Source organism: Myotis lucifugus, unplaced genomic scaffold (assembly GCF_000147115.1).
Source record: "Myotis lucifugus unplaced genomic scaffold, Myoluc2.0 scaffold_181, whole genome shotgun sequence".
In the NCBI taxonomy this organism is placed as follows: Eukaryota; Metazoa; Chordata; class Mammalia; order Chiroptera; family Vespertilionidae; genus Myotis; species Myotis lucifugus.
This window is the reverse complement of record NW_005871229.1, coordinates 486,450-501,360: the sequence shown is the minus strand read 5'-3', so window position 1 is coordinate 501,360 and position 14,911 is coordinate 486,450.

Sequence of the window (14,911 nt, the reverse complement as noted above, 5' to 3'; positions counted from 1 at the left end):
TTCCCCGGGATCAAAGGCGGGCGCCGCCCGGTTCTTCGCCCCCCCCAATTTCTCCCGATTGTCCCCCGTTTGCAGGGAGGGAGGGTGGGGCTCCGGGGAAGGAACGCTCCCGCGGGCAGAACTCGCGCGGGGAGAGGCCCACCGCGCCCCCGAGCCCCGCGCCCCAGCGGTCCCGGGGCTGCCCATGGCCACCCCAGGGACTCGGGGGAAGGTCCCCATCGGATGATGGGGGAGAGGTGGGGGAGGAGGGGGGCTTAGGAAACTTCCTTTGAGCGCTTCCCCTTCTTCCCATCTGAGGGTTCCCACGCTCCATTTGTGCGTTTGGATCAGACACAAAACCGAATATTAATCCTGGCAAAGCCTTAAAACTGACTTGAACACGAAAATCACACAGTGCGTCTCTCGGACCGGGAATCCGGGACAATCCCACGAGGTGTTGGGGCGACTGCTGCGATGCTCGGTAAAACACGAGGGGGGCTACAGCTGTCCACCTGTCCAGGGCCTTCTGGGGTGGTCTTCTTCATCTAATGGGCTGCCACTGATTAGGCTCTGACCATGTGCCAGGCACGGAACCAAGCACTTTCTGTGTCAGACTTCATTTAATCCTCTCAGCACCTCCATGCCCTCCGGTCCCATGAGTCTCTGAGGCTCAGAGAGGGAAAGGACTTGCCCAAAGTCACACAGCAATTCCAGTCGACAAAAGACCTTGGTCTCGCCTCCAAACCCGGGCTCTTAACCCCTTGCTCTCTGCCTCTTCTGGGATGGCTGGGACCTAGAAGGATATTCAAAGAAGGCAAAGCCAGTTGGCACCTAGGGGTTCCCTATCAGAGCCGGGGCAAGGCTGCCATGGCGGACGATGGCAAAGGAAAATCGTGTCTGCTTTGGCATGTTGTTAAGCAGCCGCTGCTCATTAGGGGCTCCTGCTCCTCTAATCCCATCAACCAATTCCCTGTCAAGCCTTTATGGGGACAATCTGGATAAAATTAAACCCTCCATCTGCCTGGCCAGGGGCCTGGGGAGCTGCCACATCCTCCAAGTTGCTGGGGCAGACATGGCCCTCCCTGGACCTCAGAGTCAGAACATCACGTGTCAGCTCCCCTCGTCCTCACTGCTAGGTGGGCCTCTTTTCCCTTCCCTCACCTGCTGCGAGGATTTGCTCATCCAAAAATTAATTGGAATTACAAGGGCACTACTGTTTGACCCAGCAATTTCTCCGCCAGGAATTTATCCCACAGAGATGCTTGCACTTGTGCCAAATGACAGGTGAACAGGATGTGTCTTGCAGCATTTGTCTGTGAGCAAAAGGCAGCGCCACATAGCCAGTAAGCTGCAGAGCCACAGGCAGCCCATGTCCTTAACCGGCTCCTATACAGCTTCTCTGTTTGTGGAAGATTCCCAAACGGTGATACCAAGCATGTTGATGATGGTTACCTCTGGTGAGAGGAGTTCAAGTGTGAAGTAGGAGGGGACTCACTTTTTACCGTGTCCTCTTTGGGTTATTTTGTTTTACCATGTGCGTACGTTAATTTTATAGGAGCCCCAGACCCCAAAGTATGTTATTAGTAATCCTGGCCTTTATCCTGGAAGTGGGCGCTATCTTTATCTTCATTTTACAGGGAGGAAGCGGAGCTCACCCAGGTGTTAAGCAGCCGCTGGCTAGGAACGGCAAAGGGGAACTGACTCTCAAGCCGGCGTTCATGCCCCTGGTTTATATTAGCCTCCTGGGCTGGGACGGGGCAGAGGAGAGGAGAGTGGTGAAAGCATGGACTCTGGGCCAGCTTGCCTGGGATCAAGTTTTGACTCAGCCACTCACCAGCTGTGTGACCTGGGTAATTCACTTCCCCTCTGAACCTCAGTCTCCTCTCCGAGGGTTAAAGGACTAATCTCCAAGGCAAATGCTTAGAACCGTGACCTCCTGGTTCAGAGGTTGATGCTCAACCACTGAGCCACACCAGCCGGCCCGGCTGCTCACTTCTGCGCCTGCAGCCCTCAGCTCAGACCCCGGCCTGACCCCTGCTTTCGCTCCCCTCCTCTTGTCCCTCCATCCCCTGACAGACGCTGACATCTGCCTGTCTCACCCTGAGTGCTCAATGAAAGTCAGGTGTTTTTAAAATATATATTTTTATTGATTTCTAGAGAGAAGAAGGGAGAGGGAGAGGGAAACATTGATGTGAGACCAACTGCCTCCCGCACGCCCCAGGAATGTGCCCTGGCCCAGAATGGAATAGGCAGCCTTTTGGTGCACAGGACAATACCCAAGCAATGACTCACACTGGCCAGGGCGAAACTTTAGGTATTGTTCTGGTATTGTTCTAGCATTTTGCTAACATTATCTTCCCCAACTTCAAGCTCAGAGCGGATCCTTCTCCCGGCTGGGGGTCCAGCTGTGGCTACTCATTTTCTCCCCGAAGGGCAAGGCCCAGCTGCCCTCGGCTCCAGCCCCCAGCGAAGCCCTTTGCGTTGGTTCTCCTGGGTTATCTCAGTGTGGTGGTGTGATCAGAACTGATCGCATCGCCAGAGCTGGGAAAAAACGGGCAGAGCCGCAGGGCTGGTGTGGCCCAGATCCAGAGGGAGGCTGCGATGGGCGGCCTCCCCTTTGGGATGTTCCCAGCGCCTTCCCACCGCTCATGCTAGGAGGGAGAAGGGCTCAAAATAGCTGTTGCTTCCCCAGCACGGCGCTAGGCCAAGCACAGGAATAGGCATCTGGGGGTGGCCGCCTTAGCTTCCTTCAGGGCTCTGGGGGGGCGCTGGGAATAGCTAGCGGCCAGACTCCCCCCAGTGTGGTTGGAGGGGGGTAGTGCAGCCGTCAATATACAGGGACTTACCCTTGATGGTCCAGCCCCTGGAAAGTGTTGGCCCAGCTGGGGCTACTGGCCAGCAGGTCACTGGCTCTGGCCAGAAGCCAACCAGGGTCTGGGTTCGTAGATCCACTGGAAGTGCCTTCCAACACTGGCTCCTACAATCCTCTCTTGGCAGGTGAGGAAACTGAGGCCCAGAGAGAGGCGCATGCGGTTGAGATCACAAAGCCGCCAGAAGCCACGCTTCCAGGGAGGGCAGGCCTCGGGACTTTGAGAGCCAGGATAGGGAGCTGGGTAACGGTTAAAGGACTCGGACTGTCTGGGCTCGAATCCAGGCTCCACTGCTTATGATCTGCCTGCTCCCAGGCCTCAATTTCACTCCTGTAAAATGGGCACAATAACAGCACCCACCTCCTGTAGTTAGTCATGAGAGTGAATAAGTTAATACTTGAGTGCTGTTATGATTATTACTATTTTCTTATCGGACTCCTCACCCATTCATTCCCAAGGTATTGGCTGGACTCCTGCCATGTACCAGGCACGGAGCTGGGCCTGGATCAGGGTCGCTCACAGCGTGGCAAGCAGAGACATTGCAGGGAACCTACCCTGTGCCAGCTACTGAGCTAAGCATGTTTATCTGCATATCTTGCTCATTCCTTATGACGGCCTCGGGGAGCCATTACTGTGCCTGTTTTACAGAGGAGGGGAGTGCGGCTCAGAGGGTCACACAGCCCGGAGGCAGCAGAGCCAGGATTTGAAACCCTGGCTGCCCTGCCGCACAGCTCATGCAAGTAACCAGCGCATGACGCCCGTTTTTCTGGGGAGATGTACAAGTCGCTCACTTGCTGCCGTCTAGGGGTTGGGCGGGAGTGTTGGGCACCGGGAGGAGGGCTCCACAGTCCCAGCCTTGACATTTATCACCCCAGCACCCCACACAGTCCCATGTCAGATGTGAGGTGGTCCCTAGCCCACACTACTAAATTCCCACCGCCATTCCTCTGGGTTTCCTTGAGTACCTACTATGTGCCAGGCTTGTGCTAAGCTCTGAGAACTCAGAGAAGACTTCATCCCTGCCCTGAAATTGCTCACAGTGTGTTGAGAGAGACAGGTTTCTAAAGTGGTCAGAGCAATTTCGGGGCAGCTGCTGTGATGAGGAGAAGAATGGGGGCAAGAGTGTTCCCGGAGGAAGGATCTAACTCAGCCCGGAAGGTCAGGGAAGGCTTCCTGGAGGTGGTGAGGGCTGTTGAGGCTTCCAGGAGAGAGAAGTGGCAGGAAAGCGTGTTGCAGATGGGGGGATAACTCGTGCTGAGAGGAAGTGCTGAGTTCCAGGAGCTGTGAGTAGGTGGGGCTAGAGGTGTGGGTGAGGAGTGCTGGGGCTGCAGAGATAGGCAGGGACAGGCCACTCAGGGCCTTTTTAAAAATATATTTTTTTATTGATGATTTCAGAGAGGAAGGGGGGAGGAGAGAGAGAGAAACGTCAATGATGAGAATCGTTGATCAGCTGCCTCTGCACACCCCCTAGTGGGGACTGAGCCCACAATCCGGCATGTGTCCTGACCAGATTCATAGGTCAATGCTTAACCACGGAACACACCTGCCGGGCCATGCAGGGTCTTGATGTCCACACCAAGGGTTTGGGTACTATCTGGAAGGCGGAGAGAATGAGGGCAGGGCTAGAAGCTTCCGGGGAGGCTACACCTCAGGAGGTTAGAGTGACGTGAGTAGACTGCTGCCCGGAAGGAGAAGACTTGGCTGAGAGTACTGGAGAGAAACGGCGACTTTGTGTAGAGGCAGAATGGGTTACGTATCGTTTATAATAAATAACTCCAAACTTTGTGGCTTAAAACAAAGTTGTTGTTTTTTGTTTTTGTTAATCCTCACCTGAGAATATTTTTCCATTGACTTTTTAGAGAGAATGGAAGGGAGGGGAGAAACAGAGAAACAGCGATGTGTCACATCGATTGGTTGCCTCCCACACATGCCCCGACCAGGGCCGGGCTTGAGCCTGCAACCGAGGTATGTGCCCTTGACCAGAATCAAACCCGGGACCCTTCAGTCTGCAGGCCAACGCTCTGTCCACTGAGCCAAGCCGGCGAGGGCTGGAATCTGGACTCTAACTCTGGCCTATAGGGTTAGACCAGGTTGAAGAACACCCCAACTCCTCACGGGACTAGGACTGGACTCCTGGGGAGTCCCTGGGAGGATCCTGGAAGCATTTCCTGAGCCTCCTCTCTGCCTCCACGTCTGCTCTCCAGCGTCTGACCTCTTCTGTCACTCTGCTCCGGGTAGAACTGGTCTCCTGGCTTTTCTCCCAACATCTCAAGCTCCTACCTGCCCCAGGGCCTTTGCACTCAGTGCTCCCTCCACCTGGAACCTTTTGCTTCCTGAACGCCCCATGGCGGGCTGACATCTTGTGTGTCTCAGTTCAAATGTCACCTTCTGTAGAGTGCTCTTCCCTGAACAAACTGCCCTATTTACTGCTCTTCCCACAAGCAGCAGTGAGCCAGATGGCCTGGTCTGGACCTCAGTTCTGCTGCTTCCCAACTGGGTAGCACTGGGCAAGTTATTTAACCCTCTGTGCCAGGTTCCTCAGCTGTGAAATGGGGGTGATGCTAATCACCCCGTCACGGGGTTGGAGTAAGGATGAAATTATTGAACATCTGTTAACGATGCTTGGCCCAGAGTAGATGCTCTATAAATATTTGCTATTATTCACATAGCACGCCTCCCATTCTGAAACTACCCAGGTTGTTGGTTTGTTTACTTGGTTTTTCCATCTCCCCAGTTAGAATGTGAGCCCCCTGAAGATGGTGGTTTTGTCTCTGTTGTTCACTGCTGTGTCCCCTGTCCCAGCACAGGGCCTGGCCCACAGTATAAAACATCGGTTAAATAATCAAATGGCCCAGCTGGTGTGGCTTGGTGGTTGAGCATCGTCCTATGAGCCAGGTCGATGGCTTGATTCCTGGGTTATGAGCTTGATCCCCAGTAGGCGGTGTGCTGGAGGCAGCCATCCATGATTCTCTCTCATCATTGATATTTCTCTCTCTCTCCTTCTCCCTTCCTCTCAGAAATCAATAGAAATATGTGTTGTTGTTTTTTTTAAAAAAACGGATCAAAGGGATGAATAAAGCAGGCTATTAGATTATTCTGTTTTCAGTTCCCAAACATGCCGCGCTCGCTCACTTCTGACCGTTGTGTGTGCTGTTCCCTGTGCCTGGGCCCGGTCCCCAGAGGACGGAAGGGGAATAATGAAGGAAAGATTGCCTTGCAGCAGCCAGTCCTCATGCCCCTGCCCAGGCGCCCACAAAGGAACAGTGAGCGAGAATTTAGACTTTCCAGGACTACTGCCAACTGTGACCACCTGGGGAAACGGAGGCCCGGGAAACGGAGGCCCAGAGAGGGGAAAGGACTCGGCCAGGGTCACACAATGAGTCACAGGCAACGTTCTCTCCACTGGGCCCCATAGTCCCACCTGGAGGCTGTTTTAGTGTCCACACCGGATCTGCCTCCCTATTGGGGCCTGGAGAGAGGGGGTGGGTGAGGGGCAGGGCCCTGCCTTTGGGCTCCTGCCCTTCATTCTGCTCAACTGAGGAGGAGCCAGGGCACCGGACCTAGTGATGCACATGCTTCCGACATAGACTGACTTGAATCGGGTTCCTGACACTTCCACGTATTAACCATGCGGTCTTGGACTTTCTGAGCCTCAGTTTACGCCCCTGGAAGATGGGGAGATGGGAACCTACCCACGTTTCCTTCACTCAGGGTTGCTGAGAACATTCCTATGAAAAGTTCTCATGCACTGAACACGTATTTTCAACTACCCTCTGGGGCAGGTAGGCACTTCATCCCCATTTTCCAGATAAGGAAACGGAGGCCCAGAGTGGGAGAAAAGTGACTTGTCCAAGATCACACACCAGCAAGGGCTAGAGCAGGGACTTAAATCCAGGCAGGCTGACTTCAGAGCTCACATTCTTAGCCATATTATGCTCCAGGGCTGGGCACACAGTAGGCACTCAACAGATGGTAGCGCCTGCTGCCCCTCCGACAGAAGCCCTAGGCAGACTTCACCTTCATGACGGCCCCGGCTTCTAGGACAGCAGCCCCTCACTGCACACGACAGCTTTTGTTCATTTCCCTTCCCTCCAACCCCTGCTTGGAGACACCAGGCTCTCAGCTTCCACCCTGATGGACTTTCAGATGATCCCCACCTTGACTGGTTCCAGCGTCTTCCTGCAGGAGCAGGAGTTATTTGGGGGATTTGATGGCTCCCTCTGGCTGCCTCTGACCCTCCCACCAGGTGCAAGCACCTGTCTAGTCAACCACACGGTTCATCAGATGCCTCCCAACTGCTCTTTTTAAAAAATATATATTTTATTGATTTCAGAGAGGAAGAGAGAGATAGAAACATCAAAAATGAAAGAGAATCATGGATCGGCTGCCTCCTGCACACCCCACACTGGGGATGGAGCCTGCAACCCCGACATGTGCCCCGACCTGGATCCAACCGTGACCTCCTGGTTCAGAGGTTGATGCTCAACCACTGAGCCACACCAGCCGGCCCGACTGCTCACTTCTGCGCCTGCAGCCCTCAGCTCAGACCCCGGCCTGACCCCTGCTTTCGCTCCCCTCCTCCCTGCCCCAAGGCCACTCCTGCCTTCCCCCTATTCTGCAAGAGTGGGGGTGGCAACTGCTTCCTAACCCTTGACCCCCAGCTGTGCCTCACAGCAGTGACCTCCGGCCAGTTTCAGGAGTTTTCCTGACTTGAGCAGAATCTCACACACCATTTAGACACAAATACTTTTGGCCGGTGTCCCCAGTGCCATCCGGCCTGGGCTGGGAGCGGCTCAAAAATCCCCGAGGATATTTCACGGTACATATATTTTGCCACAATCCAAGTCCTTGAGGGGACGCAGGATGCCTCCCCCTCTGCCACGCGGTTATATCACAGTGTGTGGGGCCCACGTCACAGGACGGGGCGTGGGTTCTGCTAGAGCTGCCTGTTCCTCTCCCTCCCGGCTCTGCGCTCTGCCAGGGCCGCCCGCGGGCCTTGCTTGCTTTTCAAAAATAACTCTTGAATCTCTCACGGCAATGGGGGCTGCTTCCTGGTGTCCCAGCCTGTGTGCTAATCCTCCCAAGGCGGGACTGCAGCAGCCGCGGGGCTGGCGGGGCTCGTGCTCGCTGGCAGGGCTGGTGCTCGCTGGCGGGGCTGGTGCTCGCTGGCCAGGCTGCAGCAGGTGGTGGGTGCAGTCAGGTGGGTCGGCCTCTCCCTGCTCCCACCACCTTCAGGGAAGCAGGGCGAAGGCTCATGGCCGCAAAGCCATTCCCTTGCTGGTTCATTATTCATTCATTCGTGGATTCATCCAACGAGCGTCTGTTAGTGCCCTTTGCCTGCAGACACCTCTGGGTGGCTCTGCTGCTTTCCCATTAGCTCCTGAGTCACCTCTGCGTCTCTTTGCATTTCCACGTCCTTCTGGAAAGTAGAGGAGTTAATGAGGGTGGCCAGTCAGTCCCGAAGGAGACAGATGGCTGCTCAAACTGGGTAACTTGAGAAAGGGCGATAAAGGGACTTACTTAGGTGTGGGCAGGGCGGGGGCTGGGGGGGACTTGCAGGGTGCAGCCGGGCTATGGCGGGGTGGGGGTGGGGGGGCTGACGGAGCAGTTTCACAGCCGGAAGGAGTTGCGCCCCAGAGCCAGCAGTGCCCTGTGGAGGGACACAGCCTGCCAGAGGTCCCCTGCCTGGAGGGAGAGAGGAGTAAATATCCTGAGCCCCCTCTTCCTGTCTCTTCCTGTCCCTCCATCCCCTCCTGGGGGCCAGGAAATAGGGAAGACTGTGAGGCTCACAGGTCAGTCTCCAGGGCACGGAGCAGGTTAGAAAAGGGGCGAGTGGTTTAGATATCCCACTTTCACCCACCACCAGCCCTCAGGTCACAGGAGGAAGCTCACTCACTGGGTGTTGCTGCTCTCACCGCTCGTATTCGTCACTTTCTGCTGCGTAACAAATTGCCCCACGACTTAGCAGCTGCCAACGTGAACATTTATCACCTCAGTTTCTGTGGGTCAAGAACTGGGAACAGCTGAGCAGGTGGTTCTGGCTCGCGTCTCCCACGGCGACAGTCCGGCTGTCACTCCGTCGTCTAAAGGCCTGACTGAAGGAAGGACCCACCTGGCTCACCCAGGGCTGGCGCTGGCGCTGGCTGCTGGCAGGAGGCCTCGGTGCCCTGCCACCCAGACCTCTCCCTGCAGCTGCTGCGAGTCCTGGTGATGTGGTGCTGGCTCCCCGAGAAAGAGAGATTTAAGAGGCGCAGGCTCAGTGTGTTTCCTGGCCTAGTCTCAAGCCACAGACCATCATTTCGACAATAGACTAGGCACCCAGGAGGGGCCACACAGGCAGGACACCCCGAGGCAGGAGGCCTTGGAGGCTGGCTACCGCGGTTTGTAATAATACATTTGATCCTTTAAAAAATCCTATGAGATTATCTAAAAACAGCAACAAACAAAAATACCAAAACAATGAGGCAAGCATTATTATTAATTATTATTATTATTTTCCCCACAGTTGTGTATTTATTTATTTTTAAAATTTTAAAGGAAGTATTATTATTATTCTCACTTTTCTGTGAGGAAATATGGGTGCAGAAAAGTGAAATAACTTACCCAATATTACAGTTAGTAAGGGGCAAAGCCAGACTTTGAACCCAGGTGGTCTTTTTTTTTAAATCAATTTTATTGGGCTATAATATACATACAATAAAAAAACCCTCTCCATGGTGAAGGCCTGGGGCAGGGGGTGGAGGCGAGAAGAGGTCATTGGGGGAGGGGGGGGACATTTGTAATACTTTCAACAACAAAGATGAAAAACCCCCACTCCAATGGAGAAATAGGACATATTTATCCCTCCCCAGTTCCCCTCGTGCCCCTCTGCCATCAGTCCTGCTCCGGGCAGTTCCTGAACTGCTTCCTGCCATGATTGTTTTGTCTGTTCTAGACCTTCATAGAAATGAAACCATACAGAATGTTGCATTTGTGACTGGCTGCTTTTGCTGAACAAAAATGTTTGCAAGGTTCATCTACATTGTTAAATGTATTGGCAACTCTCCTTTCATTTTTATTGCTTAGTCGTATTCTACTGCGTAGATGTAGCACAATTCCGTGATGTCATTCTCCGCTGAGTGACATTTGGTTGTTTCCAGTTGGGGCTGTTATGAGTATAGCTGCCATGAGCCTCATGTAAAAGTCTTTGTATGGTTATGTTTTCATTTACTTCAGGTAAATAGCGAGGAGTGGAATTTCTAAATCATACAGTAAGTGTATATTTAACTTAATAAGGAACTGCCAAACTTTTTCAGCGTAATTGTACCTTTTACAGTCCCCCGAGGAGTGGATTCGAGTTCCAGTTGCTCCACATCCTCACTAACGTTTTGTTGTTTCAGCCGCTCTGACCTGTGTGCAGGGGGAGCTCATGGTGGTTTTAATGTGCACCTCCCTGTCAACCAAAAAATAGTGAGACTCTTTTCGTAGCATATTGAGCATTTACCTGTCTTCTTCTGGGAAGTATTTATTCAATTCTTTTGTCTATTTTTATTATCTTCCCATGAACTTGTAAGAGTTCTTTACATATTCTGAATACAAGTCCTGTGTCATATATACACCCATAAAATGAATGTTTTCTCTCAGCCTGTGGCTTGCAGTTTCATTTTTTAACAGTGTCTTTTGAAGAACAGAAGTTTAAACATTTGATGAAGTTGTATTTATAAATTGTTTTGAATACGCATGCTTTTTTTTTTTTTTTTTTTTTTTGGTATCCTAAGAAATCTTTGCCTATCCCTAGGCCACAAAGATGTTCTCTTGTTTTCTAGAAGTTTCAGAGTTAGTTTTTGTGTATGGTGTGAGGTAGGGGTCACAGTTCATTTTTTTTGTCTGTACAGATATGTTCCAGTGCCAGCTTCCTTTCTTCATTGAAGCATATTGGCACCTTGGCAAGAAAAATTGATTGTATGTATGTGATCTGTTTTTGGACTTGATTCTGTTTCATTGATCTACGTGTCTATCCTGATGCTAATACCACACTGTTTTGGTTCCTACAGATTTATAGTAATTCTTGAAATCAAATAGGATTTAGTGCTGTAACTTTGTTCCTATTTTTCAAAATTGCTTTCGCTGTTCTAGTTGATTTTTTAAAAATTGTATTTCCATATACATTTTAGAATCTACCTGATCATTTCTACAAAAGAAAATAAAAACCTCCTGGAATTTTCATCAGCATAGTGTTGAATCTATAGATCATGGCGGGGAGGGGGGGGGAATGACATTTTTAAAAAATATATATATTTTATTGATTTTTTACAGAGAGGAAGGGAGAGGGATAGAGAGTTAGAAACATCGATGGGAGAGAAATATCGATCAGCTGCCTCCTGCTCACCTCCTACTGGGGATGTGCCCACAACCAAGGTACATGCCCTTGACCGGAATCGAACCTGGTACCCTCCAGTCCGCAGGCCAATGCTCTATCCACCGAGCCAAACCGGTTAGGGCAAGGAGAATGACATTTTATGTTGAGGAAGTTCTCTTCTGTTTTCACACTGCTCGAGTTAGTTTTTCTTTTAAAACCATGAATAGGTAACAACAAATTTTTTTTTTAAAAAATCATGAATAGGTGTTAATTTTATTAAATGTTTTTTTTTCCACATCAATTGACATGACATGACTATGAAGTGAACCCAGATATATTATTTTAAAAAAATTGAGGTGAGATTCACATAACATACAGTTAACTCATTTTAAAGTGAACAAGTCAGTAGTATTGTACAACTATCATCTCTATCCTGTCCCAGAACATCTGCATCACCCCCAAAAGGAAACTCTTCATCCATAAAACAGTTACTTCCATTCCCCCTCTTCACAGTCCCTGGCAACCCTCAGTTTGTGTTGTTTCTATGGAGTTGCCTATTCTGCACACTTTGTAGAAATAGAATCATACAATATGTGACCTTTTATATCTGGCTTCTTTCACTTAGCATAACATTTTTGAGGTTGATCACATTGTAGCCGTGTCAATACGTCTTTCCTTTTAATGGCTGTATAATATTCCATTGTGTGGACATACCACATTTTTAAGCAGATATCCTCATAACCACTATTCTATGCCATCTCCCCATGTACTGGGTGCTCTTTAGCTCTACAGATACAGCAGGGAACAGAGGAGAAGTGCCCTTGCCCAAGTGGAGCTTAAGTCTCCTCTGAACTCAGGAGCTTCTGTGGCAACTATGTTTGTCCAGTTCTGACCCAGGGGCCCTGTGTATTCCTGCTAATTTGTCTCCATTGCGCCAGTGTCTAGCCCAGTGCTCTCAGCTGACTAGATGAGCTTTAGCCTGGGAAGTCTTCCTAGGAGAAGCTCTTGAATAGAAACTTAGGATTTGAGAAGTTGCATGGTTTCCTTCAGCCCACAGTGACTAATAGCAACAGCCATTAAGCACCTACTATGTGCCATACACTGCAATGAGCACACTGCGTTCCCCAGGGCAGCCAGGAGTGAGAGGCAGCGGGGAGTTTGGGTTGGAATGCAGACCCACACCGTTAACGATGGCCGTCCACTGCCTTTCCAAGTCTAGTTCCAGTGGGCTCTGTCTGCTCCGTGTTCTGTCTTCCTTCTTCTGGGAACATCTGAACAGGACGAGAGAGGGACAGAGAGATGGGCCAGGCCTTGGCTCGGGACACACCGAGTGTTGACAAGGACTCTTCAGCTCTTACCCTTCTGGGTCCTTGCAGCCCAGCTGAGACCTGGGCCTCTGGAGGTAGCACCTTCAGAACACCCTTCCCTCCTCCAGCCCCCTCGCCCCTCCGGGCCTTGGGCTGTGCTGGGATCCGCGGGGAAAGGAGCAGGATTTCGGCTAAATATAAACCAGGCTGTTCCAGTTTCCAAATAGAACAAAGGAGCAGGGTGTTAAGTTGATTTTTATAAATAAAGAGAGAGGGAGTGAGAATATTTTTTCGAGATGTTTAATAAAATCGCCTTGTTAAAGGCAGGCAAACCATGGGCTGTGGTGGAGGGTGTGGAGGAGGGAGGGAAGGGAGAGGCTGCCTCCTCCGCCTGCTGTGAAACTGCGGGTGTCCTTGTCTTCTTCCTGGGACCAGAGGAGCGGTGGCAGAGAGGGGCGAAGGGCAGGCAGGGCATGGGGGAGCCTGGGGGGGGGGGCAGGAAGGCTCATCAGCGTCATACCGTTTCTGAGCACTGAGCACTTTCTGTATGCCAGGCCTGTGCCGGATTTATGCCTCATCTCACCAATGCCCAAGCGTCTGAGGCTGGGGTTCCAGTCCCTGGGTGCTCTGCGGTCTAGCCCCTGCCTCCCTCTCTCACCTCGTCCCCTCCTCCCCTCCCTCCGCTTGCTCGCTCCGCTCCCACCACGCCAACTCTACTCCCAACTCATTCTCTCTTTCTTTTTTTAAATCCTCACCCGAGGATATTTTCCCATCGATTTTTAGAGAGTGGAAGAGAGAAGGAAAGACAGAGAGAAACATAGACGTGAGAGAAACACATCCATTGGTTGCCTCCTGCACGAGCCCCGACCAGGCCCGGACCAGGGAGGAGCCTGCAACCGAGGTACGTGCCCTTGACTGGAATAGAACTCCGGACCCTTTGGTCCCCAGGCCAAGGCTCTATCCACGGAGCCAAACCAGCAAACTCATTCTCTCCCCAAGGCCTATATGCAGGCTTATCATTCAGGTCTCAGAGCCACCGTCCCTTTCTCCCCGACCACTGCTTCTAGAAGAGAACTCACCCCACCCCACCCCACCCCACCCTAGTGATGACCACCCACCTTGCTTGATCTTCTCATGAACATACCACTTCTGAGATGATTTGCTTGCCTAGAACGCCTCTCCTCTCCCTCCACCAAAATGAAAGCCCCGCGAAGGCAGAGGTTTGTCTCACATCCACTGCAGTGGCGCCAGGGGCTGCCTCAGAGCCGGCACCGGGCAGGCATTGCCGAATATGCACTCCCCAAACCGGCAGCCGCCAGCCGGTGGGGTGGTCCGCGGACCGCTGGTGGTCCCGGAGGTCCAAAGGTTGGCGACCGCCGCTCAAAACAAACGGAGAAGCGAATGGGACTCAGAGAACTGCAGTGACTTGCCGGAGGCCACACAGCTGGTAATGAGCCAGGAGGGAGCCCAGGCGGTGGAGGAGGGGACTAAGGGGATCTCTCTGGAACCTGGGGGCGCCGGGGGGGTTGACCAGACACAGCCCCGGAGGACCAAAGGGGGCCAAGGAAGCCAACCTGTCACATCACCTTCATCCTTAAACAGCGTGTGGACTGTATAAAACTTATTAAACAGCCTCTCTGGGGGAGCCATTCGGTAGTGAGTGTTACTCAGTGTCACCCAAGGAGGCTTTGGGGAGGTGACAAAGGGTTCACTTTAGGAGCTGGAGGGGGTGGCTATAGGAACCTTGCGCCCCCGCCTGCCTGGCCCCCCTTTTTCCTCCTCCCCAATTCCATCTCTACTTTTTTGCGTCCACGCACAGCGGCATGTCGGGCGTGGGGTGAGCGAGGAGCAGTGGCTGTGCCTGCCCCAGGGCCTCCGGGGATGCGGTGACGCCTCTGCTGCCATGAGGTCCTGCCTCCCGGGCAGTGTGTGGCCTTGCACACGTCACCTGGTCTCTTCAAGTCTCCGTTTCTTCCTGCATAAGACGGAGACAGCCCAGGCTGGTTTGGCTCAGTGAATAGAGTGTCAGCCTCCAGATGGAAGGTCCCGGGTTTGATGCTGGTCACGGGCACATGACCAGGTTGCGGGCTCGATCCCCAGTAGGGGGCGTGCAGGAGGCAGCTGATCGATGATTCTCATCATTGATGTTTCTATCTCTCTCTCCCTCTCCCTTCCTCTCTGAAATCGATAAAAATATTAAAAAATAAAAGGAGCTGAAACCGGTTTGGCTCAGTGGATAAAGCGTCGGCCTGCGGACTGAAAGGTCCCAGGTTTGATTCCGGTCAAGGGCATGTACCTTGGTTGCAGGCACATCCCCAGTAGGGGGTGTGCAGGAGGCAGCTGATCGGTGTTTCTCTCTCATCAGTGTTTCTAACTCTCTATCTCTCTCCCTTCCTCTCTGTAAAATATCAATAAAA